Source organism: Leuciscus leuciscus, assembly GCF_965113295.1.
Source record: "Leuciscus leuciscus genome assembly, chromosome: 1".
NCBI classification, from domain to species: Eukaryota; Metazoa; Chordata; class Actinopteri; order Cypriniformes; family Leuciscidae; genus Leuciscus; species Leuciscus leuciscus.
Genome location: NC_138725.1, coordinates 52,493,774 through 52,519,867, shown reverse-complemented (window position 1 = coordinate 52,519,867; position 26,094 = coordinate 52,493,774). Strand labels below are relative to the sequence as shown.

Here is a 26,094-nt window from a genome sequence, read left to right as displayed (position 1 = left end):
ATTCTAATCTAATTCTAGTCTAATCAAAGGCTTAACAAAATATTTAGTTTACCTTACCAATATTTAGTTTCCCAAACATTTAATCACCCTTTTCTAAAAGACAATTCATTTGAATAAATAAAAAATAATCGCTAAATAAATAAGTTAAGCATTGCCTTAATTAGGCATTGCCAGTACTTCTATTCTAATCTAACTCTATTCTAATAATAAGTGGCTTACTGTTCACCTTACCATTATTTAGTACTATGAATAATATCCAATTTTTAGGTGTTGCATATGGCAAATATTTGACCAACCTTTATCTAAATGACAAATAATTTTTATGAATAAAAAAAGAATCACTTAAAGTCCCCCTGTAGTGAAAATCTAGTATTTAATGTTGTTTATATGTCTATGTGGTGTTGTTAATATGCTTTAAGACAAATCATGTGCAAATTCATAAGTCAACACCATTGCTTAGTATTTTCTTCTTAAAACTGCAGTGAAACAAGGACAGTCTCAAAAACGTGGTTTAAAATCGCTGGTGTTTCTTATGTCAAAAACTACCTTTTAACCAATCAGGTCAACATGTGATCGTCAACGAGTGGATCTCTGAGCTGAGTGGGTGGAGGCGGGGCTAATTTGCATATTCATAGAAACGCGTATAGTAAATGAGGCAAGGGTGTAGAGTTGCATTCAAGCTATTTTAAGGCATGAAGAAATAAGAAGGAAACATTTTTTAAATGTGTAATTTTGCTGATCAAAGATGAGTTTTAAGGGATACAATTATTGACTACAAGGGGACTTTAATGAATAATTAAAGAAATGTATTGGGGAAGATTTTGTAAAAAAAAAAAAAAAAAAAAAGTCTGCATTCCCAGTTCTTCTATTCTAATTTAATGCTATTCTGATCAAAGTAAGTGACAAAAACGGTTCACCTTTACTGAACATTTTATGAACCTTTTAATGAACCTTTGTCTAAAAGACAAACACAAAGATTTTGTGGGACAACTAGAAAAAAAATGATTTGAATACGTTTTTCTCAGCTTTTAAGTTGGATTTCCCAATAGCACAAATGTCCCAAAAGCGCCGTATAGTGCTGTCTCCCCACCAGGTGTTTGTAAACAGTTAGCGACCTGAATGTGCCAAAAATAACCTTAAATGTCAGGACTCCAGGGCCGCTCCTTGCGTGAGATGGAAAATGAATATTACTTCTTGCTTCTTTTGCAATGTGTGATTTATTCATTGCAAACACGTTTGAAGTGCATCCTCAAGAGCCGCATAGACCACGGCAGCCCTCTGTGTACAACACATGGAATATGACTGGATTCCTTTTAACCGCATGCTTTTTCTTTTAAAATGGCCTTGTGTTTATCAGTTCCTTAGAAGTAATTACCTTTGTGTTCCCTGTAATGATCATGCTCATTTGTAACCCGAGTTAGTCTGCCTGTAAAATCCTTCTTTTCAGATGAGACCTCTTTTGGCACCCGTGCTCACACCTCCAGTCTTCCCTCACTGTTTTTCTTCTTCTACTTTTACTACATCTCTAAAAATAGTAAGAAAATGAGGAGATATGTGGGACAAGATCTCACTCAGTAACAAGCAGGCCTCCACTCTTCCTCCTGTACTGTTCATTTTCACAATACAGGCAGCAAAAGCTCAACCGAGCCACCAAGATAACCTGGTTTTATGCAGTATCTGTACATGTCTTCTAGCCACACATTACAGCAGCAAAATGCATGATAATAAAGATTATTGAACCAGTCACGCTGAGACCAATAAATCGGTGAATAAGAGGTCGGGTGCTGAATGCGCAGTGTGCTTTTTTTCCCTCATTGGTTGCGGTCCAGCTCACCGGTGAATTATTCTGTTCTAGTTGCAGCGTATTTGCTTTTATAAGGCATCTTTTCTTGGCTCAAGAGATTCTGTTTGCTTTGGTCTTTTCTAAACACCCCCCAGGTCATCCACCCTAAAGTCTAGTCAGCCACTGAACTTGTAAATGCCGGCATATGCTGTGCAGTGCTCCTACTTTTTAAATAGGTGTTAAAGACCGGCCAATGCCAGAGCCAACAAGTTATTAGTGTGAAATCGCCTACATTAGGAGTTTTTCTTTGCAAGACAATTATACTGCCAAAATAATAACAGGATGGCCAGCAATGTCCAGAACCCCCCCTGCTCATTTTAGTTCACCTTTGCACCACTTCAGCATTTTGTTCACAAGGCAAATGGAAAACCCCATTCCCTAGAGCAGTCGTTGGTCACAGGGGAACAGCCGGGTAAAAACAGAAAAGAAAAGCCTTGTATTCCAGCCCTATACACCTCCCAGAGGTTCATGTGGGCCTAATGGGCCTTTAACTCTTCTGACCCACAGACATTATTTTAATTTTGGATTTAGCAGGTTGCTGGTTTGCCGGTGAAGTGTGGATTTTTTTTCTCTATTGTTCCATATTGGGAGAATCAATCCAACAGTGGAATTTGTCATTAGCATGTTAATATCTAGCATACAAATACAAAGCATATTATTTTATTGCACATTTTTTTTGGGAGATTCAGTAATTAAATGTTTATTTATACTTTATTTTTCAATGCGGAAGTAAGTTCTTTTTTTTATGTGTGAGACTTATACTCCATAGGTAAATGACTAAAAGAATAACAAAATGCAGTAAGTGGTAAAACCATTTGTGCTGCAAGCCAGTGTGTGTTTGATTACGATAATAAATACAAATAATATGATATCTTAACATATACCAGTTTGGAACATCAGCTAAAATTACTGCAACTGGCATGTAACAGAAGCCCTGCACATTCAAGTTAAAAATGGCTGCAGCCGCTCTTACTTTAAAAATAAGACAGATTATCGTTTGTCTCAGATTATTCACAATCTTTTATTTATTTTTTTATTTTTATTTATTTTTTTATTTTACTTCCGTCTTTGAATTGTTTTTTTTGTGTCTAAACTGAAAAAGCAAAAAAAATTTAATGATGGCCTACAAACCAAAAGGAACTTCCCATTTAAGGGAACTTTAGACTTTTTTAATACTTAAAGGGATAGTTCACCCAAAAATGCTAAATTTCATTTTCATTTACTCACCTTCATGTTGTTCCAAACCTGTATGACTTTCTTTTTTCTTTTTGTTTCTGTGGAACATCCGTAAATATTTTAATAGTAATATTTTAAAATAAATATTTATATATTTTTTTGTTGTTGTTGTTTTTTTGTACATAATACTGTACTAAACCTCATTGATTTGCATTGTATGGACAAAAAAACTCTGAGGCATTTCCACATTGTTCCACAGAAGAAAGCAAGTCATACAGGTTTGGAACAGCATGAAAGTGAGGAAATGATTTTCGTTGTTAGGTGAAGTATATTTTTAATCCTGTTAGTGATACTGACAGCAACAAAAACTGACACGCACTCCCAAACGGGAGTGAAAACATCTATTTGGATGTCTGTGCTCATGGCATATGAAAATATATTCAAAACAGTCACAAGAGGGACTCTGCGGTCTCTGATGAAAACAGCCTACATGACACACACACTCTTTATCTCTCTCCACCCCCACCCCTCTGTTTCCCACCAAATCCCTTGCGTTTTTTAAGGAACACTTCCCACAAGACTTTATTTTTGCACAGGGCAGAAGAAACTGATCTATGACTGCAAATGAGAAGGAGAGTTAGAAAGGGAATAAGAAAGAGAGGGTTAGAGAAAAAAAGAAAGAAAGAAAGAATGGGGGAAGGGAACCAGCATGATGCTGTAATGTATCATGGCACTTTTATTTTATATATAGTATACCCTTGTTTTGTCATGCTAATCACAATAAGACACTGCCATTCCATTACACACACACACACACACACACACACACACACACACACACACACACACACACACCAGACTATTGCTATGAAACACTTTTTTCCCCCTGCCAGTTACAGACAAGCCTTTTCCCCATGGATGTGGCTAGATTGCATGTTGGTGTGTCTGTGTGAGCGCAGTGGAACCGAGGAGAGAAAGAGCAGCGCTCACAAGATGCTGATGGTGGTAATACTGCAGCATGCTGGATGGAGGAGCAAGAAAGGGAGAGGGGAATTGCAAATGAGAAATGAGGGAGTAAGACTGAATGAGTGCAAAGATAAGGTGGTAAATGGAGAGATGATGCTCTCGTTGGAGATATCGAGAGAAGAAACTTTAGGGAAAACAGAAAAATGGTAAAAGGAGCATTGGGCAATGAAAGAGTAAAGATGGCCGACACAATGTTTGTTGGCTCAATGGCAATAGAATGGCTTTTTTTTTTTTTTTTTTTTTGCAGGTTGATGTTTGCCTTTGCAAGTATACTGACAGCTAGTGGTGTGGATGCAGCTTAACATAAAATCAAACGTTGTCAGTTACAATGTCATTGTAGAAATGCTCTGTTCACAGTAAACCATTATTGGCTCCAATTCCAGAAAGCTTAATTTCTTTCATTCATTCATTCAATATTCATTCATGTTTGTAATTTTAGGTTTCAGAAGGGCGCTCTTTGTGGTCGATATGCCGTGCGCCCTCGGTGCGCAGTTTTTCCGAGCCCGCACTGAAGCGAGCTCCACAGCTGCAGACTTCTACCCGACAGTCAAAGCGGCGTTACTGCGAGTGTTTAGGGTGCCATTTGGGACAGGGCCTAAGATAAAGTATGTAGTATTCAGCTGGTCATGTGATCTCAACATGTCAACCTGCTAACTGTAAAATAAAACATCTTTATTAGTCAAGTGTTATGACTTCTAATGTGGCCTTACATCATTTTTTAAACATGCTTTAAACAGTACTATTATTTTCTTTATGTGAAACTTTTTAATAAGGTTCAAATTACCAAGTATGTATTTAAGACAGCTTGCTAATGCTTACAGAAACCGAGGAAAGATGACCTGAGTATGAATGAAAGATAAAGGGTTATGTGATTACAACAGGCTCTTTTTTTTCTGTGAACTTGATGTGTTCTCTAAAAAGTGCATGTGCAAATTTTTTTTTTTTTAAGTAAATTAATCTTGTTTTAGTGACGTTTACATAAGTTTTACTGAAAAACTGGACAGTAAAACTTTACTGGTTTGCAGGTCTTAGAAGATCATCTTTAAGATCATCTTAGCTGATTTAAGCTCTAAAACCATAAATAATAAGTAAATAATAGTTAAAATAATAAAAAAGTTTTTGCAGTGTTCGGTGAAATTTCTGTCTGTAAATCGCTGGTGTATGTATGTGCACTTCCACATCTGGGTGTTTTTCTTCTACCGTTGTGTATGCGTACATCTGCGAGAGGTTTGTGCATCTCTGTGCATTTGGAACTAGCTACTGCATGCTAGCTTTTAGCATTTTCTCAGAGTGGGGCTCTCACTTGTATTAAGGACAAAGGGAAAGGCACTCTATCATTCCAGCTAATGGCATAGAGTACAGAGAGAAGGAGAACACTGCCAAACTGTGGCCCAGACCGGGAGAGAGAAGTGACATGCAAGGAGGAGAGAGTGTTCGAGCGATGGGAAGAGATTTGGAAGGAGTGATTACAAGGAGCGCAATGATGAAGAGAGGAAGGGAGACGGAACATTTGCAAGGACAAATGTGTGTAGTGTGCTGCAGTTATCAGGATCGAATACTAAGCAGAAAAAAATGCTGTGCTACTTATTTCCTCTGTTTCACCTCGATGGAGCGAGTGTGTGTGTAAGCGAGTGAAAGAGTGTGTGGTTTTTGTTTATGTCAGGGAGTTAGATGGTTTTTGCATGTTTGTCAATACTTCAAATGTGTGGTACATGAGCAGTTTTGGACAAAGAGTTAGACAATTTACAGGTTCAATAGTTTATGCTAAACAACACAAGTTAACAAAGACAATAAAGCAATATATATAGCTTATATAATAAATGTCTATATATGTACTATATCATTTTACAAACAATATAATAATAATAAATATATTACATTTTATTAGTACTATTATTGTGCAGACATTACACACTTTAAAAAGTGAAATAATCATAATGAATATTGAGACTATAATACAATACATTAATACATTCATTTCAAATGATTTATTTCTTATTATTTATTTGCTTTAATTTTTGTGTGCAGAAATTACACAATTTATTTTTAACACACAAACCATGGGATCTTATTTTTATTGAGAATAATACATTGATATATTCATTGAATGAACAGGCAGTAGAAATTCTCTTCTTTACGTCTTTGTTGTAGCCTCATCATTTCCAAAAGGTCCTGGGAAATGTATATGTGGAAATGAGAAAGAGGACAATACAATCTGGTGGGAGTGTGAGTCACTCTCTTGTCCTCCATTAGGCCGAGACCCTCTGTTTTTATCAATGAGAACCAGTGCGTCATTCCCAACACACACACACACACACACACACACACACACAAACACACAAACACTTAAACTCAATAGTAGATTTTCTCTCTTTCACTCTCTCTATGTCTATATCCCCGAGCTACTTCGATCACACTGCATCAACTACTGTTATGCAATATACTCATCTTCAGTCTCAAAGGTTCATCTTTTACTCTCCCTGAGCTGTCAATCACCACACCACAATCCACACTCGCACCACAGACATGACGATGTTTACTCGCACATATGCAGGCTATACTACACCAGTGCTACCCTTTTGTACAAACGGTTAGATGTTGGAGAAGATGCCCTTTGGAACATCTCAAATCCTGCTGGAGAACATGATAACATCAGGTTTTACTCAAACTTGTGGAGTTCAAGCAGCTCAAGTCCTGCCATCATTAAAGCAAAAAGGACCTAAACATGTTATTCTGATAATACAATTTGCTACGACAAATTTAGTGTTAATGTAAAATGCATTTTCAGTAGTTCTCTCAGACTGTAGGAAAGAAGTAATCAGATGGATTGTTTGAGTATGTCTGTGTTTGTAAGAGCCGCTGTATCTGCTGCTTTTCTTTTGCGCTGATTTGAGAGGGTTCATTCTGTCCTGTCAGTCAGTGGCTGTAATTAATCTGTTAAAGTGCTGAGCTGTGTGTGTGTGTGTGTGTGTGTGTGTGTGTGTGTGAGAGAGAGAGAGAGACATCTCTGCTACAGCGGCACAACTGACCACTGCCTGTGAGTGAGTGTGTATGTGTAAGACATAATAACATCTGGCTGTATTGTTGCTCTGCTGAATGAAGCATGTTTGCTATGATACATATTGATGTAACATGAGAGCGTTGAATTATAGGGATTGCTGTTGAAATGAATATCAAATTGGTTTTGCTCCGTAAACACTTTAAAGATCAATTCTGTGTTTGCTTTAAATCATACAAGAAGAATTCAGCCTGTCAATGTAAAGGTATGTACAATTTAAGTATTAGTACTACTGAATGAATAAAGTTGCAAAAAACGGCCAAAACATTACAAATGATTGACAATTATTAGTTTTCTTGTTTTTTTCTTGTTTATCTGCAGCAAGTGCGCACTTTGAGTGAAAGGCTTGTGTTCTGGCCATAGTTTGTTTGTTTTTCTCTTCACTTGGACAGTGGGCTCCCCTCTATCCTTTATTTATTCCAAATGATATGTACTTACCAAGTCACTGTGTGCTGCCATTAACGTCTTGTTAAATTGACTTTAGCCTCTGCCCTCTATCATTATTTGTGTCCATGTGGTGGCTATATCAGGAGGATCCAGAGCACACGACCATAGCAGGCATGACCATAGTGCTTGAGTTTGCTTCTGTCTGTAACTGGATTCCTGGAGATCTGAACTAGCGCTCAGGCATCCTGCACTAGTAGTTAGGTGCGGTTTTTAAGTTCTAGGTGTGCAAAAGCACTGTACTCTTCTTGATTCTGATAACACTTTTTTTATTTTGGCAGAGATAGTAGAAGTTCTTGTTGAAAAAAAGAGGAATAAAAGAGAAAATCAATGTATCTCCTGAAAACCCCCCCAAAAAACCCATAAAGGCCTAATTCACACTCACAAACAATCACCAGATTACATTTATAGTGCGTCACTTCTCAGACATTCCACGACCCGACGAATGCCTTTTGAACATGTTCAATCGGTGAAAAGTGCAAACAGACGCTGACAGGGAGAACAAACTGATCTGACACAACCCGACAAAGTGTCCGTTGGTCAGCATTTGTTGGTGCATTAGCCTTAAGTGGACCTCAGGGGAAAAATAACAATAGAAATATATTTTTAAGACCACTCAAAATGTGAAAGGATTGATGAAAGATAGATGTATTTAGGCAACAACTACTTTTTCCCTAGCTCTCTTTCAAACGTATTTCTCTCACTCTTTCTCTTTCTCTGGGTGGTGGAGGCACCAGATGCTGATCCATTGGGGTTCCAGGGCTCTGGCCTTCTCCCCACCCTGGTGTCCTGCCAGATCAGAGAGAGAGGGACATGGAGATGGGTTGAGGGTGGAGCACAGCTTGTCCTCCTCTCTTCCCAGATGGCTGTTGCGGCAGATCTCCCTCTCTCTCTCTCACTGTCCACTTTTTCTCTTGTTTTGTTGAATTCATCTACTGTTTTTTTCTCATTCAATCACATTATGCTTCTAATCAAACACTATCACACGTGCATGCGCTCTCGCACAGCCTCGTTCATGTAAACTCAGCAGTTCAGCTGACAGCAGATCAATATGAAAAGCGTTATGAGAATGACACACGCACACCTCACTGCAATAGGCGATCCTGCTTGTTTTATGCTAATAAGAGATGTCTAATAGTGTTTAATTCTACATCTACTTCTGAATTTCACTCAGATAAAGCTTACTGCACTGTAAAAAGTGAATGTGGGTTAAGATATTTCTCTACCTGATCTGACTTTTAAAAATTGTTTATTGCTGTAACCTAAAGCAATTTGATTCAGTCTTAAATTATTTATGTGTGTTTTTTAAATATAATTTGACAAAACATTTTAGGTAAATGCACTTTACAATAAGGATCTATACGTTAAAATTAGTTAATGCATTAGGTCTCACAAACTTACGGTGAACAGGAAGTGGCATGTTTTGGTCCACAACATATTATTAAGTTGTGAAAACACAATATATGTCACTGTGCAGCATATTTTTTTATATTATATTATATTATATTATATTATATTATATTATATTGTATTGTATTGTATTGTATTGTATTGTATTATATTAAAGCTACACCATATTACTTTTTTAATAAAAAATAACAAAATGTTATTAATGAGAGTGCAAATACAAAATACATCTTCAAAGCCATGTTTTTACTTCACCCAAATACATAATATAATTCATAAATATGATACATTTATATTTTAGGGCTGTTGGGATGAATTTCACTGGAAATGTATGTCTCATAAAATGTCACCTTGATGTAGCCATAAGCTCTCATTGTTAGCTAAAGCAACATATACAGTTTGAATCGACAAGTTACAGTACAACCTCGTGCCTGCCAGTGATTTCCCTAAACCCTCATTCTCATCGCTCCCGTTGTAGCTGTTATATCGTCGTGCCATGTAGGTGTGTGTGAGACGGTGCTCCCAGCATCCCTGCACCAGAGCCTCTCGCTGACGATATCGGGGGGATCTCAGCTTGGCAGCCTAATGCTGTATGGCCTTGGCTGTGTGCTGCAGGAAAGAGGAGGAGGATCTGGCAGGTGTCCGTGTCATTTTTACAAAGCTCCGCACCAGCCACTGCACAGAATCCCCAACCAATCAGTGCTCGGCACACAGAGCTGCTCCTTACACAGCAGAACGAGCCGCCACTCGCTTCTCCCCCTCCTCCCGTATCGCTGTTCCCTCCTCTGCGTTTCACATCCCTCCATCTCCCCCTCAACATTCATTTGATGTCTTTTCATCAGCGGTGTGCTCTTCTGTTGTTTCCATCATCACACCCGCTAACCCCTTTATGCATCTCCACACTGACTCAAAGTGGGTTTGATGCCGGTTATAGGTTGTTTTTGCATTATGGATGGGTTCTCTTTAGAAAACGACCGCTTCAGCATCCCACTCTCCCATCTCTTTTACTTTCTCCCACCCATTTCTCTTCTCGTGCCCCTCCTCCATCTGTTTTCCACCTTGGGTACCCGTTGGTTCATGTCGTTATGGTGCAGTAAGGCAAAAGAGGGAGAGGGCTTGAGGCGATACATTACTGTGACGCTCCAGAACTCTTCCCCCTCCCTCTGTACCTTTCCCTTTCCGTCTCACTAACATGCTTGCTTAGCAGATTACATTAGTGGCCAAGTATGAAATTTTGTCCGGTAAGTCCCTGTGTGTCCTCTGGTATGCGTATAGCAGAAGGCTGCATATTTTTGACATATTAAATGAGATGCTTTTAGTCGATGGATTTATCAATTGATTTATAATGAAATCCTCTCCACCACTCTTTGTTTTTCATTTAAATTATCCTATTGATTTTTTTTGTGCTGATTCAGTACAGTGATCAGCCGCAAGCACTGAGTGGTACCAATTACACTCCCGAGAGGTGTGTGTGTGTGTGTGTTTATGATGTGCATGCGCTTGATTAGATCAGAGATTCTCAACTGGTTTCGCTTAAGGATCCAGATTTTATATTGGATGAGCCAACACGATACCAAAAGTGTTTATTGCACTGCTGTCTTTACAACCATGTATCATTTGAGCCATAGAGTTGTGGGCACTGCTCTGACATATAGCGCTTCAGATGACCCGAGTTTGAGTCCCGGCTCGTGGTCCTTACCCGATCTGGTGCGGAATATGCCCGAAATATAACTTATCATGTACCGATAAATAAAACTCATGTACCAAAATGTATTGCTGCATAATAATATCTATAATAACATGACTTACAGTAATAGTTTACCCAAAAAGGAAAATTCTGTCATTATTTACTCGCCCTCCAGTTGTTCCAAACCTGCATGAGTTTCCTTTATCTGCTGAACACAAAAAAAGATATTTTGAAGAATGTCTGTAACCAAACAGTTGATGGTCCCCATTGACTTACATAGTATTTTTTCCCACATACTATGGAAGTCAATGGGGTCCATCAACTGTTTGGTTGCCCATATTCTTTAAAATACCTTCTTTTGTGTTCAACAGAAGAAAGAAACTCCTAGAGGTTTGGAACAACTTGAGGGTGAGTAAATGATGACAGAATTAGAATTTTTGGGTGAACTATCCCTTTAAGGTGTGATCATATTAGGAAAATGTTGTGGGGAAAAAAGGTCCATTGTCAATACAATTACATTTACGCATTTAGCAGAAGCTTTTATCCAAAGCAACTTACAGTAGAGGAACAAAAGCAATTCATCACAGAGCCAATGATATTCGTTTATTAGACAAAGCAAGCAATAGTGCAGCGATCACATAGAAGTCACTTTCAAACCAAGCAGCTTTCTTTTGGTCTTTGCAGCAAATTTGCATGACATTTTTTTTAACCTGATGCGAAATCTTTTGGCCTCATGCAAAATTCCAGATTCCTATTAAAATAACTGGATTTCGCATGCAAAATTTCACAGAGCAATGGTAGATGTGACCACTTTAGTCTAAATAGCAAAATTGAACAAAAGCAGAACTGTGATTTACCAGCAATGGAATAAATACTAAGATAATCACTGTGTTTGCTTTATCAAGTGACAGTGATTTTTATTGGATGGATTTTAATTGGTTTGACATCAACAACAAAATACATTAATAATTTTCTCCTCTTTTGAAAAGTTTACAAGCCTGTTTTTTACTATCCAAACTATGCACAATTACATGTTTGAATTTTAATCAGTTGTACTGTTTTAGTTTTTTTCCATATGTTTAGGTATCATGATCACGAGTCCTCTCTAGTAAAGATGGAATGCAATAATGGGGGTTTTGTGTCGTTGGCCTCTTTTTACTGAATGGAGTGAATAGTGGGAACAGTTTTTTGAAAGGTCATTGTTTGTAGGTGAAGAATGAATTTCTAAAAGTAAGTGCCTTTTCCTGTCACATTAAAGACCGTAACATAAATAGACATTAAGTTCATTTAACCTGAAACAAGTTTATTTAGAGGTGATTTGATACAGTACATAGTTCTGAATTCTGTTATGGGGGTGTGACGAATTGCAAATTGCAAATGCTATAATTTAATGCATTAAAATCATATTTTTTATGACATGTTTTTTAAAATCTTCAAAAATGTTAAGCCTCACCAGATTAGACTACCGGTTATGCATTTTAATTATACTTTCTGCTTTATATACTTTATACTTTTTTTTCTTATAATTGTGTTTAGATTAGATTCTTAGATTATAAAATACTTTTGCTTGACATTGCCATAATGTTTAATCGATTTTCTGAAACAGCAACCTCAGTCCAAATATATGCTGTAATGTTTACTCAGTGAAGGGTATGTTGGAATAAGAATATAAATAGACAAATATAAATAGACACCAAGTCCATAAAACTATTTTACAAATGTTGACATGTTTTGATTTCCATACATTTTTATGCTAATATAAACAATTGAATGCATTAAATTTCATTTTGAGGTACCGATATAATTTCATATGGGGAAATATATACACTTTTACCTGTTATGTATTTGAGGACTACGTTTTTTCCCATCTTGCTATGGGAATGTGGCACAACCGTTGGCGTTGTTGTATCTGCCAGCGGCACAGTGTTGTGATGTTAGCGGTCATGACCCTGCGTGACAGAGGTGACTGTTTGTCTGTGTTCTCTCACTGTGTTCTGCATGTGCTCCGTAATGATTCCTAATATGTCTTCACCTGCGTGTATTCTTTTTTATTTTTTACACAACATTCTCGTCCGTATGTGCAGTTGCATCAGGCAAATGCTGCAGTGCTCTGGAATATAACAGATTAGGTTAGCGCAGGATTTCTCTCTTTCTTTCTTTCCCTCACTCTCTCTCTCACACACACACACGGCGCTGCTGGATATGAATAGAACAGACCTGGGGTGCAGGGAGCAACAACGGGCAGAAACATGAGCGCTGTATGGGAGAACAGCAGGGCCTCAGTTTTCGGAGACCTGCGCTTCCACCTCTGACATAAAGAGGGCGCTTTTAAACGAACCCCATAAACACTTTCTGCATCCCCAGTATCTAGTTCCACTCCATCTCTCTCTCTGTCTCTCTCTCTCTCTCTCTCTCTCATACTCTTATATCTCTGCAGTGAATGCAGAATTTGTGGCTTGCAGCAACATGTACACGCATTCACTTCCCAGTCACTGCAGAAACAGACAACTGCTGTGTGACCTGAGAGTTCTCCACACCATTACACACTGCGACATGCTATTTACTGTATGGTGTGCAGGAAAAAACAGATTAAGCCAAAAAGATGTTTGAGATAATAAAAGCCAATTTACTGATTGAAAAAGCCTGAATGAAGTAAATGATTTCTTTAAATGTAACATATCTGCTTTTGTTTGTATTAAATGTTCTAGTAGTAATATTAATCATTTTGAATGCTACAGTTTAATGCATAAAGCCTATCCTTAGTCTTATATTTCATATCCATACAAGGTGTCGCATTCATTTAAAAATCTATATAGTTGAACGTTTCCTACAGAGCTCTAGTGAGTTAAATGTAATTCAGTAAGAGTTAAAGGTAGGGTAGGTAATCCTTTTTCTAAAAAAAAAACATTCCAAATTTGTTTAAACTGTCTTTATATACCAATACATAATTAAAATGTAAGTACTCTGAAAAAGAAAATATAAAAATCGAGTGACTGTAGACCTTTTAATCTGAAATAAACACAGCTCATTATTTCCATTCACTCCACCCCCTCCCTTCTGAGCTCCTTCCAAAGCCACGCCCCCAAAACACATGAACGCGCGACGCCAAACGCTCAGGCTGGAACAAGACGCATTTATTACCTGAGACGAGTGGAGAGGAAGGAGCGCAGTACATACAGTGACATCATGTCAGAATCACATGTAATAAAATACCTAACTTTATCACTATGAATATAAACAAATAAGATTTCTTTTAGTACGGTACTCACTATCAAGCTAGCATATCGATAATGGTAAAGTTTCATTCGGTAACGAGCTATATTTATAAGGCAAAACTAAAAACAGGTTGCATTGATACACGTTTTTCCATTACCATCAGTTACACTGTGATGAAGATGAATTTCGTGTAAGATTCATAACATATACGGTGTTTTGCATGTAAGAGTTTCCATGATGAAAACATTGTTGACTCTAATGAAGACTAACGTACACTCCGAGTCCGGAGACAAGTACCGCATCGTCGGCTCGAGGACAGGTCCGGGGTTGAGGGCGAAGCAGAGGAGGTCGTTCAAGAGCGCGGGCAGGGTCCGAGGAAGTAGTTTTTGCCTTGTTTGCCTTCGCTGACTGCATATACAGGTGCTTTGAGCTGAATATTTCCGGGAACGGTGACATGTGAATGTGATGAGTGCACGCCGGGCAGCGCGCGCAGTGGGGCTCGGGGCGGGCACGAGACATGAAGGCATCTGATTGGTTCTTTACATTCGCACCGAATGGCAGTGATTGGTCAGAGTTTTTACTGTCCTGCAGCTGCTACAGAGGTCTGATTTTTTTCATTCCTTTTTCTAAACACATAATGTATTGACTACTATCAGGATGGAAGGACCATTTCACCCAGTATAAAAAAAAGTGTTTCTGAACAGGATTACCTACCCTACCTTTAAGAGTGTTTTTACTGTGTCTCTCTGTTCTCTTGTAAATACCTTCCCTTGTTTACTGTGTGAGGTAGGAAGGTACATCACAGTATATGGAAAATAGTTTTGGAATGTGAATTTCTGTGTAAAATAAAATTTATTAGGCTACTCTCATGACTGGAGTATTCATGTGAATGTACCTGATTTTCTAAATTTTTCTAAATTATTTCTTCAATGGTACAACTTTTTAAGGAATTTTCCTTTAAGTAATCACTGTACAGAATTGCTTATTTCTGAAAAATACACAATGGGACTTGCATCCATGCATTAAACCTAAAATAGCAATGGTGCCTGAAAATTTTACAGTGGCATTATTTTTCTGGCTGCTAGATCATTCCTTTGCACACAGTGTAGAGAAAGAGCAGGTGAGCTGACTCAATATAGTGTTGTATATTTGAGATCTGAATGCTGCTTTTTATGAAGGCAGGGTTTTTCTGCGCATTCTCCTTTCTGAATTAACATTCTTATGATCTGATCTATTCCTGATGAATTCTGATGTACTCTCTTCCTGTCCTGCATTTGCTAGTTTCTTTCCCTCACATTCTTTCTTTTTCTTTTCATGTCTCAGTATCACCATCTCTGTGGCATAGTTAGGTCAAGTATGCATCACCGGGCTCTGATTAGTATAGACCCGTCTGTAGGGCTTTATACATCCCAGTTAATTGATGCTAATAGTCTGTTGTAATCTTCTGTCGGAAATGCGGTTTCTCCTTCCCTTAATCCTACTGTACTTCTCTCGACTCTTCCATCATGGACATTTTGCACTTCTCTTTTCCACTTTTTGTTAATTCTCTTAAATCTTTCACTGACAAACACACTTTGCACCTTTCTTTGTATTTTTCTCCATTTCGTCTAGAGTCACTTCTTAGACATTACCATCTCAGATTCTAGTATTTTTTGTCTGTACCATATTTGGAGGCAAAACACATGTACAGAAATTGAATTTCTTCAACTATTGGCAGTTTTGGCCTTCTGGACTTGAATATTATTGTTAACTTGTATTTTAATATACATTTTGTGGTGGTGGGAAAGACTTAAGGCCTATATCATTTTATGTATCCATAGACATAATGAATCACTACTTTCACACGTTTTGCGTAATTTAACACTGACAGACTGGAAATGATAAATGATTTTTTATTTTTTATTGTCCTCTAGCCTTAATTTGTCTTTATTTGTGTCATATTTCATCTCAAGCTGTTATTCACTGACAGTGTTGTTTTCTGGGTGATTGAGGATTCTACACTAACTTCTAAAGAAAACTTTATTGGGTTACAAATTTGTTGGTCATGATACAATTGATGCCACAACTGAGAACCAGTAAAATGGTTTATTTATTCCACTCTTTTTTGAGATTATAATGGTTTTGAAAATGTAATTTATTATTTTTTACTCTGCTTTGGGGACCGGGTAAAAAAATAATAATACTGCTTTAGACAAAAAAAAGCAAGAAACACCATTTGTGAAAATTATGCTTAGTGGTCTTTTGTCTATGAGGTCAGGCTTTTGACTAATGCTAAGTGTGTTTTGTCAGACATGACCTATTTACACTTGTATTCATTATTCATGATGAAAGAAGACAGGAACAGAGGGATGGACAGAGAAGAGAGACAAATAGAACTATGAGAATATGACGGCAAGATTAAGGGAAAGTGGGAGTCCTGCAAACTATGATGTGCGTAAGTGTGGTCTGTAATATTTATGATGTACTGTACAGTGCTAATAAAAATTAGGTCGCTTCATGTCAAATGAAAGCTGTGGATAGAGGAGAAAAGAGAAATGAAGAAGGAGGGTGAAGAGGATGAGGATACAGAAATGGCAGGAATATAAAGGAGGGATTTTCTCCTGATAGATTAGAAAAGATCAGAACATTTTGTAGATGTAGTGGAGTAGTGGAGGGATGTGATAGATGGCAAAGAGTTCTGGTTCTTTAAACTACGACATCTGCCTCCTCTATTGTATCCACTTCCCATCTCCTCTCCAGTCATCTGCTCTTTAAACTTGCGCGCCTGCGGCCAGATTGCTCCTTTTACTAGAGACTCTGCCTTCTGTTTCCAATACTCCAGACAAATCTAGACTTCTATTTTTAGCCCAGAGCCTATGTATATTCATAAACACCAACTGTAGATGATTTATTAATGATAGAAAAAATTATTCAGCTGTGGTTTTAGCTTTGCATACCATGGACAATTCCTATTCATTTCAGTGGTTACTCAGTAGTTCCTTAGCAGTGGTCCAGTACTGTGCAGTAACTGGCTAAGGCAACATGGTAAATGCTGTGCTGCAGTGTTTGTGGTTGATATACAGTGTTGTCCAAAAGTCTGAGAACACATAAAAAAATCAGGGATTTAAAATGAACATTTTTTATAAAAAAAATAAAATTCAACGTTTTGGTATTTTTGAAAAGTTTAAAACAAAGAAAAATTATCGTGTTAGTGTAACAGTTGTGATTCTCAAGCTGTCCTAGTTAACAGCTAATATACATTATTCAACCCATTTGGTATGAACAGATAAGCAATGTGAGGACACTTTTGTATTCTCGCGATAGCTGCAAATAACACTGGTAACCGCATTAACCATAGTGACTGTGGCTAAAGTAAATAGAAATGATAGTGACGTCCATAGCCAGGGAAGTAGCAGACATTTTAAAAGTGAGGGGGACACAGCTGTCAGTCAACGTAACCATCAAGCGACCAAATAAATAATACAGTATGTACATTCATAAATCAGGTGAAGAAAAACTCCCCATGGAAAAAGGGCTTAATTTGTATTTTCTAGAAAGTTTTAAGAGAGAAAATGTCAGCTATTTAAGAACTAATGAAATGCTGTCTAACAGTAGCATTCAGGTAAAATACTACAGAAATTGAATAAAGTAATCAAAAGTAAAAATGCATAGTATTCACTGTATGAATGAAATATAGATGAATCCTTTTTAAAGCTACAAAAGCCTTTCAGACAGGAACAGTGATTTTCAGGTATATTAGGTTGTTGTCACTTTAAGACCTAATGCACTGATCCAATATATTGATGCACATCAGATTTTTTTCCCAGTCCCAACAATTTACGTTCACTTAAAGGGTTAGTTCAACCTAAAATGATTTTTTTTTTTTTCATTAATTACTCACCCTCATGTCGTTCAAACCCGTAAGACTTTAGTTCATCTTCGAACGCAAATGATATTTTACATGAAATCTGAGACATTTCTGTCCCTCCATTGATATGCAACTACCACTTTTGATGCTTCAAAAAGTTCATAAAAAGATTGTAAAATTAATCCATATGAATCAAGCGGTTTAGTCCAAATTTTCTGAAGAGACTAGATCACTTTATATGATTAACAGATTCATAGACAAGCACACTACTCGCTTTATTTTCTCAATCATGCATTTATCTTAATCAATTTAACATGTCAATAACTTTAAGTACTGCTCTTTTGGAGATAATAAAGCCTGCTGTCTGCATTTTTGTATCCCTGCCCACGGACAGTCGGATCGATAGAGGGTTATTAACAAAACATTTATTGTAAGGGTAGGTTTATCACTAAAAATTGTATCGTACTATGTCTACTCTTTAAAGAGAGGCTGCTCACTGCAGTCAATGGGTGGAGCTTGACATCTAGCTCTGCCTCACTGGATGTAATGTGTGGAGATAGACAGTTCAACCGCACCCTAACCCTATTGGTAAACATAACTCCACCCATTAGGTCCACAGAGGTGGAGCTGGACTAGGTCGAGATCAAACCATTACATCCAGAGAGGGGGAGCTGGATGTCATTTGGCTCTGCAGTGAGCACCACTTGTCTTTAAACAGCATTATGGTAAAAATGTAACACGGTGGCAACAGCTTTCTTACCTGTACGCAACCAATTTTTGCTTCTGGGGCTTGAGTGGAACTGACAAAACGGCAGTTTCTTTCAGTTTTTTCCTCTGCGTTTGGCCTAAAGCACTGTATTTGTGGCCATCCAGTTTGAAATGCTGACTTATAACACAGAGGTTTTACTGATTTTCCATTGCAACATTCTCTCCATATTTACAGTTCTTTGCAGCCTTTAGCCACTGCCTACTTGTGGATACACTGTATACAGAGCAGACTGGTGGGAGTGGCCTTGGACGGCAACATGCCCAGTGCATTATGGGTGTTGAAGTTTGCCTGCCTATTTGGCAAAAGGGAAGACAATAATAGCGTTTTTACGTCTTTCTACTCTATAGGCAACAAAGTGCCCATTGAAAGCCATTTTGCCAGCTGTGAAGTACCCCTTTCAAGCACATCCCTCGCTTTATTACAGACGCCTATGACCGCGGCTCACGTAGGATCTTTTAATCTCTTACTTTTAAACGCTGCGTCAAGTTAAAAGAAGTTCAACTCATTTCGAGACTGGGTTTAAAAAATATATATATATATATATATATATTTCATGTACCCTCATAATAACTCCCCCCTCTTACTCGCATGAGATCACAGCAATAGCAAACCCCAACGATCCAATCAATTCCCATCCAAAATCAAATTCTGTCCTACATTTCTCTTGTTCAAGAAGCCATTTACTCTGATATATATATCACGAAAAGACTATCGCAACTTTCATGTCATGCCGACTTTAAAAGTTTTTTATACACAAGAACATGTAAATGGCCCATAAAACATGACTGGCAGATGTAATGTGCTGCTCACTAATCAAATACACAACTTTGTGACATTGCCCATATTAATTTGACTTGTTTCACTCGTGGTATCAGACTTTTGATCTCTACTGTAACAAGATGTGTGTGATGATGGTACAGCAACGTGTAGAGGGAATGCAATAATCTCAGTGTGGCTGACAATGAAAGTGTGCTGTCCTAAGTCAGAATCAGCATGTATATTATTTAACTAGTGTAGGTTTTTTTTTATATATATATATATATATTTTAGATTTGTGAAGGAATTTTATGTGTAAGTGCGAGCTGTCACAAGGACACCTTGTCTGTAACACCGGACGTGAGCAACGCAGCTAAAAAAACAACAACTTATTCTAAACAGTGATTCTGTCTACACTGGATGCGAGCGACAAATCTCAGACAGTAAACTGATGCCTCGTTCTTTTTATGACGTACTGACACAAAGGACAAATGCTTTGCAGTGGGCGCTTTAACAGTCGTGTCCGGTGTAGACACGGCGTAACACAATGCAGCACACACACACACTGCTGATCTGAGAACAATGTTCAGAGGGATCTAAGACCAAAGCTTTGACCTTTTGTGCTTCAAGGAATGTGTAGTTCTGTGTTCTATGCAGTGTTCTGCACGATACAACAAAATATTGTTGTTTTGTAAGACATGATGCATTGGTTTTTGATCTCTTCAGGCCTTCTGATTTGCTAGAGCATGTTTTTTAGTATTTGCTCTGCAGGCAATTCCTGCAGAAATCTAGCAGGCGTGTCCCACAGAGCTGACACAGTGTCTCTGGGAAAAGCAACACTTAAATGCTCCTCTTGGAATAGCTCGCTTTACTTACTTACTCGACCGTTCTCAAGCCAAGTAATAGTGAAGGTTCTCCTGAGCTTTCTGAAACAGTTTCTGCAATTTTCTGTGGAAAGATGATGATTGTGATACTTATTGTGGACTTTCACTTGGTCTTGTGAATGCACTCCACTGTAAAGAGAAAAGATTTCTCATAAATATGCAATTAGTTCTTGAAATAATTTGGAATCATATACTTGATGATCTTATGCTATGTATTACATATTGCATAAAGAAAGTAGGAAAACTGTATTGTGACAATTTTTATTGACATTTGAGCTTTTAAGTTTTCTCTTGCAATTTTCATTACTTTAATGCAATATACAGTGTCTCATTTTAATGGCAGTCACATGACAAAATATGAAAATATTCTTTTTTTGTCTTTAAAGAATAATTCATCAAAGAAATTTAAAAATCACTGCAAACATTATTTCAGTGTGCTTATTTGTCCTGAAAATAATGTCACTATGAAAAATAATAATATACAAAAAGCTCCTAGTTTTTGGCCTCATTCTCTCTCTTTTTTCTTGGTGGGTGAGATTTAGATGTAAAAATACATTAAAGTTATGTGCTTAGCTTAGGGTTCATGGTGGCAGCTTCATGCTTATATTCATTGTCTGACTAGTAGGCTAACGTCTTAGCAGAACTCTAGCCTGAGCCTGTTCCCTTCCCTTCATAAACCTTTATACCCACACTCAAATATAAAGACGTATAGGGCCCAAAACAGTATGAAATTCTATGTTAAACTTATCTGATGATCATCTTTATTGGTGCGCTTATGGGATGGTTATACAGTACACTCATTCCAATGTGTAAAATCCATTCTCATTCTCTTACGGTTCAGATATTGGTGTCTTATACACCATTCATTTTTATGAGGTTGGTTTTAGGACCCAACATTCAGATGGATGCACAGACATTCAAGTTTGTGTAAGTCGTTCATCCCATGAACTTTTTGCATGGTATGTTTCAGCATGTTCTTAGAAAATTTGACAGTATCGAGTCAGCAGGCACCATCTCAAGGGGTCATATTTCATGCAACCTTTCTTACAGAAAAAGCTGGTCATGATGGTTAGAAACATGTTTATATTGGCGGTGGATCTTGTAATGGAATACAGGAACAAGAGCAGATATGTGGGCAGCAAACAGCCATTACGAGCGTGTCTACTCTCCCAGGAGTGGCATTAAGGCATTATGGTGAAGAGTTACTTCATTCCAGGAGAGTCTCTCCTGCTCGAGTCCTTATTCATCCTCTAAATCTTTAAACAGTGATGCTCTTAGACTTCGTTCCACAACTGTGGAGCCAGACTGCAGTGATACAAGAAAATATGAATTCTGCTGAGGTTTTGTGACCTTCAAGAATCTAGGAGGTGTTCACCCACTCATACAGTGCTCTGCAGTGTGGAAGTGAACTGAAAGATATTAATTTTCAAAGAGAGTTGCCACATTTCTAGTCACTTGAGCGACTTTCTCTTTGGTGATGTGAGTCGAGCGACATGACGACAAAGTTGAGAAAAAAGTTGAACTTTATGCAAATGAGTGTTGACTTTCAGACACTGTTGTCAAGTGTAGGCAAAATAGAGATGTATGAAATGATATAAAATGATAGGAAAATTAAATGATATATATATATATATATATATATATATATATATATATATATATATATATATATATATATATATATGCTTTTGTGTCAGAAATTGATAGCATTCAGACGAGTTAGCTTAATTCACTGATGTTCTTGTCCATGTTATGATGCACTCTGTGCTGGTGCAATTTATATACAAACACTTTCCTTTCCAGAATATTAAAGAAAACTGATTTGTGATCAGAGGTTTGAGAGATTGGAGCCTGCTTGTATCTAGAGCAGAACGTGTGGAGTGCTGGTGACATTGTGCGTGGTGGTGGAGTGTCTGCTTGACACACAAACGGGTCCCTCATCAGGATTTTGAGGGCACGACAAGATAGGCTCGTTAAATTAGTTCATGCTAATCGGGTTGGGGAATTAGTTAATTCTCACAGGATGCCACAGTCCTTCATTTGACTGCTTCTCGTTCGTCATGGGAGGATTGACCTGACTGCAGCTATTTGAGAGATGTCCTTAAAACATTTTTTTAGGTGTCTTAATTCAAATGGTTAAGTAACTGTGTTTTTGTTTGTATCTGTTTTCTCCATTTGTTATTGTTTTTAATGGGTACTGAAAGGAATTGAAAGTGGTGCATATGTGCACCTAGACTGCAAAAATCATTTTCATGATCAGTATTTTTTGCCTAATTTTCTAGTACAAACATCTTTAAAATAATTAATTTACTTCAATAAATTTACTTATTAGATTAATTTACTTAAGTCAGCATGAAATAGAGCTGCACGATTCTGGATAAATTGAGAATCACGATTTTTTTTATTTCAAATAGAGATCACGATTCTCCCATGATTCTGAACAGACAACTAAACTAAATAACATGTAATCTACTAGGGGTTCTGACAAAATGTTAATTGCTTAAAGGTATAGCGGAGGATTTTCCCGAATTTTAGAAAAGAACCGCCCTCTCCACTTTTTGAAAAAATGCACTCTACCTGCTCCCGAGAGGGAACGCCTATTAAACGCTAGCATCGCTAATCATAGCTTACATTAACTTTTACTAGCAATGATTTTAAATGGACTTCTCCAAATAGCATGCCAAACTTTACCTGTCGAGTAGAAACTTCGCGACTGAGGCATCAGTGGGAAGCCCAACCTGTGCTTTTAGCGCACGCCAGCGTGTGAAATATTCTCCCAAAAACACTGGTCTTGTTTCTTTCTTCAGAGGCCTTTCTCTTCTTGTCATACAATTCGTAGACACTTTTTCTCTTGCGACTCTCAGACATTTTGAAAAAACCCGGTGAGAACGGCGAGCTTCAATGAATGGCTGAAACCATAGCTCACCACACATATACACCTGAAAGTGCGCATGAGCAGAAAGGACGAGCACGTACGACGGCCTTACGTAAACATATCACCAGAATGATTGACAATTAGGAGGACCAATAGTCTTGATGATCCACCCGGAAAAAGAAAATCCTCCACTATACCTTTAATTAATAATTATTTGGAATAAATTATAAAAAATCGGTTTGAATGAATGATTCAATGACTCACTCATAATTACTTGACAGTTGTGTTCGACTTGAAGCAGCTCTGCACAGACCGGTTGTTGTATGACATCAAAGTACAGCGAGAGTGATTAGAGAGCAGACGGCATATCATTTGATGTCATACACCGATCAGTCTGCACAGCCCCGCTTCAAGTCAAACACACCTTACTTGTTTCATTACTGGATGAATCAGCGTTTTTGAATGAAAAAGGCTAATCGTTGTCTTTTAAGAATAAGATCTTGTGGGTCTTTGAATCGAGATCACAATCTTTACACTTAATCATGCAGCTCTAGCATGAAATTTAAATTCACCCTATTGATTTTTTAAATGCATGTTATAGATCCTATTATCAATGTATATGCTTAATTTTTTACTTAGTTGCAATCAAAATTATTCAACCCCCTTGACCTGCAAGACATTTGCTGCTGAGAACCTAATTTTATGAAAACAATTCAACAAAGGGATCAGTAAAATATTATAGTAAGTTTATTAATGCACATTTAGTGATTCTGAGAATGTTAAGATGATGAAAAATGGAAGAAGAAAAAAATCGAATTGGCTCTATACATTCATGTGCAAAATTATTCAACCCCCAAAAGTCAAATTTTGTGCAGAATCTTTTTTTATTCTTTATAACATCCAATAAACGCTGCCTGTAAGTACTTAGAAGCTTCTGTCGCCTCTCTACTGCAATCTTTGCCCATTCCTTGCTTGAAAAAGCTTACAGATCACTGATAATCTTTGTTTTTTATGTTGCCACTGCTTTCTTCAAATTCCACAAAATATTTTGAATGAGATTTAAATCTGAAGAATTTACAGGCCAATCAAGAACATTCTACGACTGATCCCTGAACCAAGCTTCAGTAGATTTGGATGTATACTTTGGGATGGCTGTTCTGCAGGAAAGCCCATTGAAAGTCCATCACCATCTTTGCCAAAATAGCTTGATACTTCAAAGACTTCATGATGTCCTTCATACAGTCAAGCTTTTCACTTCTTGCAACAGCAAAGCACCCCCATAACAATACTGGAGCACCTCCGTGTTTGACCATGGAGATGGTGTTCTTCTGCTCATAAGCTTTGCCTTTTTTGCACCAGACACCTGGTGTCCATGGGTCCAAAAAGTTCACTCCATAAATCATTCTTCCAGAACTCCACAGGTCAAATTCATTTGAGCATATTCAAGTCTGCCTTTTATGTTCTTCTTGGTCAAGAGTGGGATTCTGCAAGATATCATAGTGTTCTTCTTATATTATGCATTGAAAAGTTTTTTCCTACTTGCATCAGGTCCTCTTGCAATTCTTTGGAAGAAAATTGAGTTTCTCTGAGAATTGAGCTTCTCAGTTGCTCTGATCAAACATTTTATTCCCTTTAATGATATTGTGCTTTTTCTTCACCACCTTAAAAGTTTTCTGGTAGAACAAATTTTAAACTTATGAATAAGGCTGCCAGCTGTGTCTCTAGGAACTTTTAGTGTTTTGGAATTTGTAGTAGCCATATCATTTTTTATGTAATAAAACAATTTGTTCTCTCTAGCATTTGTGAGAGCTTAATAATTAGGGGTTAATAATTTAGATTGCAACTGTATATATTTTTTACCTCATAATGATTAATCAAAATGTAATATTTAATTTATTTTTGAATGCAATGTCTACATCTCAAAATCCAGACAACATCTGATAGAACCTAGTCCCCATCCTACATTTGTTTTTATTTTTCATAATTCGTTTCACTCTGATAATTCGATCATTGCAACCCTTAAGAAACAAAATAATGATTATAAAGATACTTAATCTTCCTTTCAGAGAATAAGATTTATATTTATTTTTCTTATCCCATTGGCAAGTTTCTTTTTTATTTATTTTTTTATCAAAATTTTGTGATATTCATTCTTTAAAAAAACAATTTGTCAATGGTGTAAGATAAATAAACTTTATTCACAATATATTCTCTGAAAATAAATATCAGGTAAATATATTTAGTTTAGATATTTTTACTGGAAAAATCAGCTAATACACTTGACTAGTATGAAAATTATTTTTGCACTGTAAATGTCTGCCATGCCATTGTGAAATGTGTGGGACATCTGGGCAGGAAAGCCACAGAGACAGAAAAATTGAAAAGATGGTAGGAGGACTGTCAGTGCAGAGGAGCCAGAAGACTGGAGGCAGAAAAGGAGGTGGAGAGATATTCCTCTGCAAAAGGACTGGTTTACCCCAGTAAAGGGAGGAGGGGCAAGTGTGGACTGACAGAGAGGAGGGGGAGAAATGAGGAGTGGGGAGAATAATGCGAGCACTGCAGAGGGGTAATGGCAGCAGCAGCAGCGTTTCACACATACACACACACACACACACTCACCTACACTTCCAAATAAATGGCACGGGCTACATAAAAAAATCACAGTATGGATTCTGGCACCTAGGTGGACTGAGATAAACAGATTATATTGATTGCAGGTGATAGGAGAAGAGGCTGTGGGCTTTAACAAGAGATGTGCACCAGCCAATCAATGCACATCTATCTACAGGAGAGACAACATGACATCTCTTTTTTTCAGAATGGTGACCACGCACACTGCTATAATTCACTGGCCCCTCACTTCCCCTTATATCCCTCTTCCATTTCCTTATGCGCTCAGATTTTTTTTATTTCTATATATAATTTCCCCTCCATTACAGAACTTTGCATACATACCCATCACTTCTCTCATTTACTGCCTCCATCATCTATTCTCCTCGTCGTCACACTCATTTCACAAAGTCTGCTTTACCCCCATCTTCCTTCTCTGTGGTGTTTCCTCAGTGCAGCGTGTCAATGAGACTGCTGCATTAACACCAGTCTCACT

General features: G+C 37.5%; 1 protein-coding gene and 1 long non-coding RNA gene across 9 annotated transcripts in view; both read left to right on the top strand.

Annotated features, from left to right (window-relative positions):
- The window catches only part of kcnc3a (potassium voltage-gated channel, Shaw-related subfamily, member 3a), a 71,323-nt gene that overhangs the window by 13,963 nt on the left and 31,266 nt on the right, over nucleotides 1–26,094 (top strand). The window lies entirely within an intron of this gene.
- On the top strand, nucleotides 13,244–15,745 carry LOC309481642. The gene is made up of 2 exons (XR_014200073.1): nucleotides 13,244–13,513; nucleotides 14,586–15,745. It is a non-coding gene; the product is annotated as an uncharacterized lncRNA (long non-coding RNA).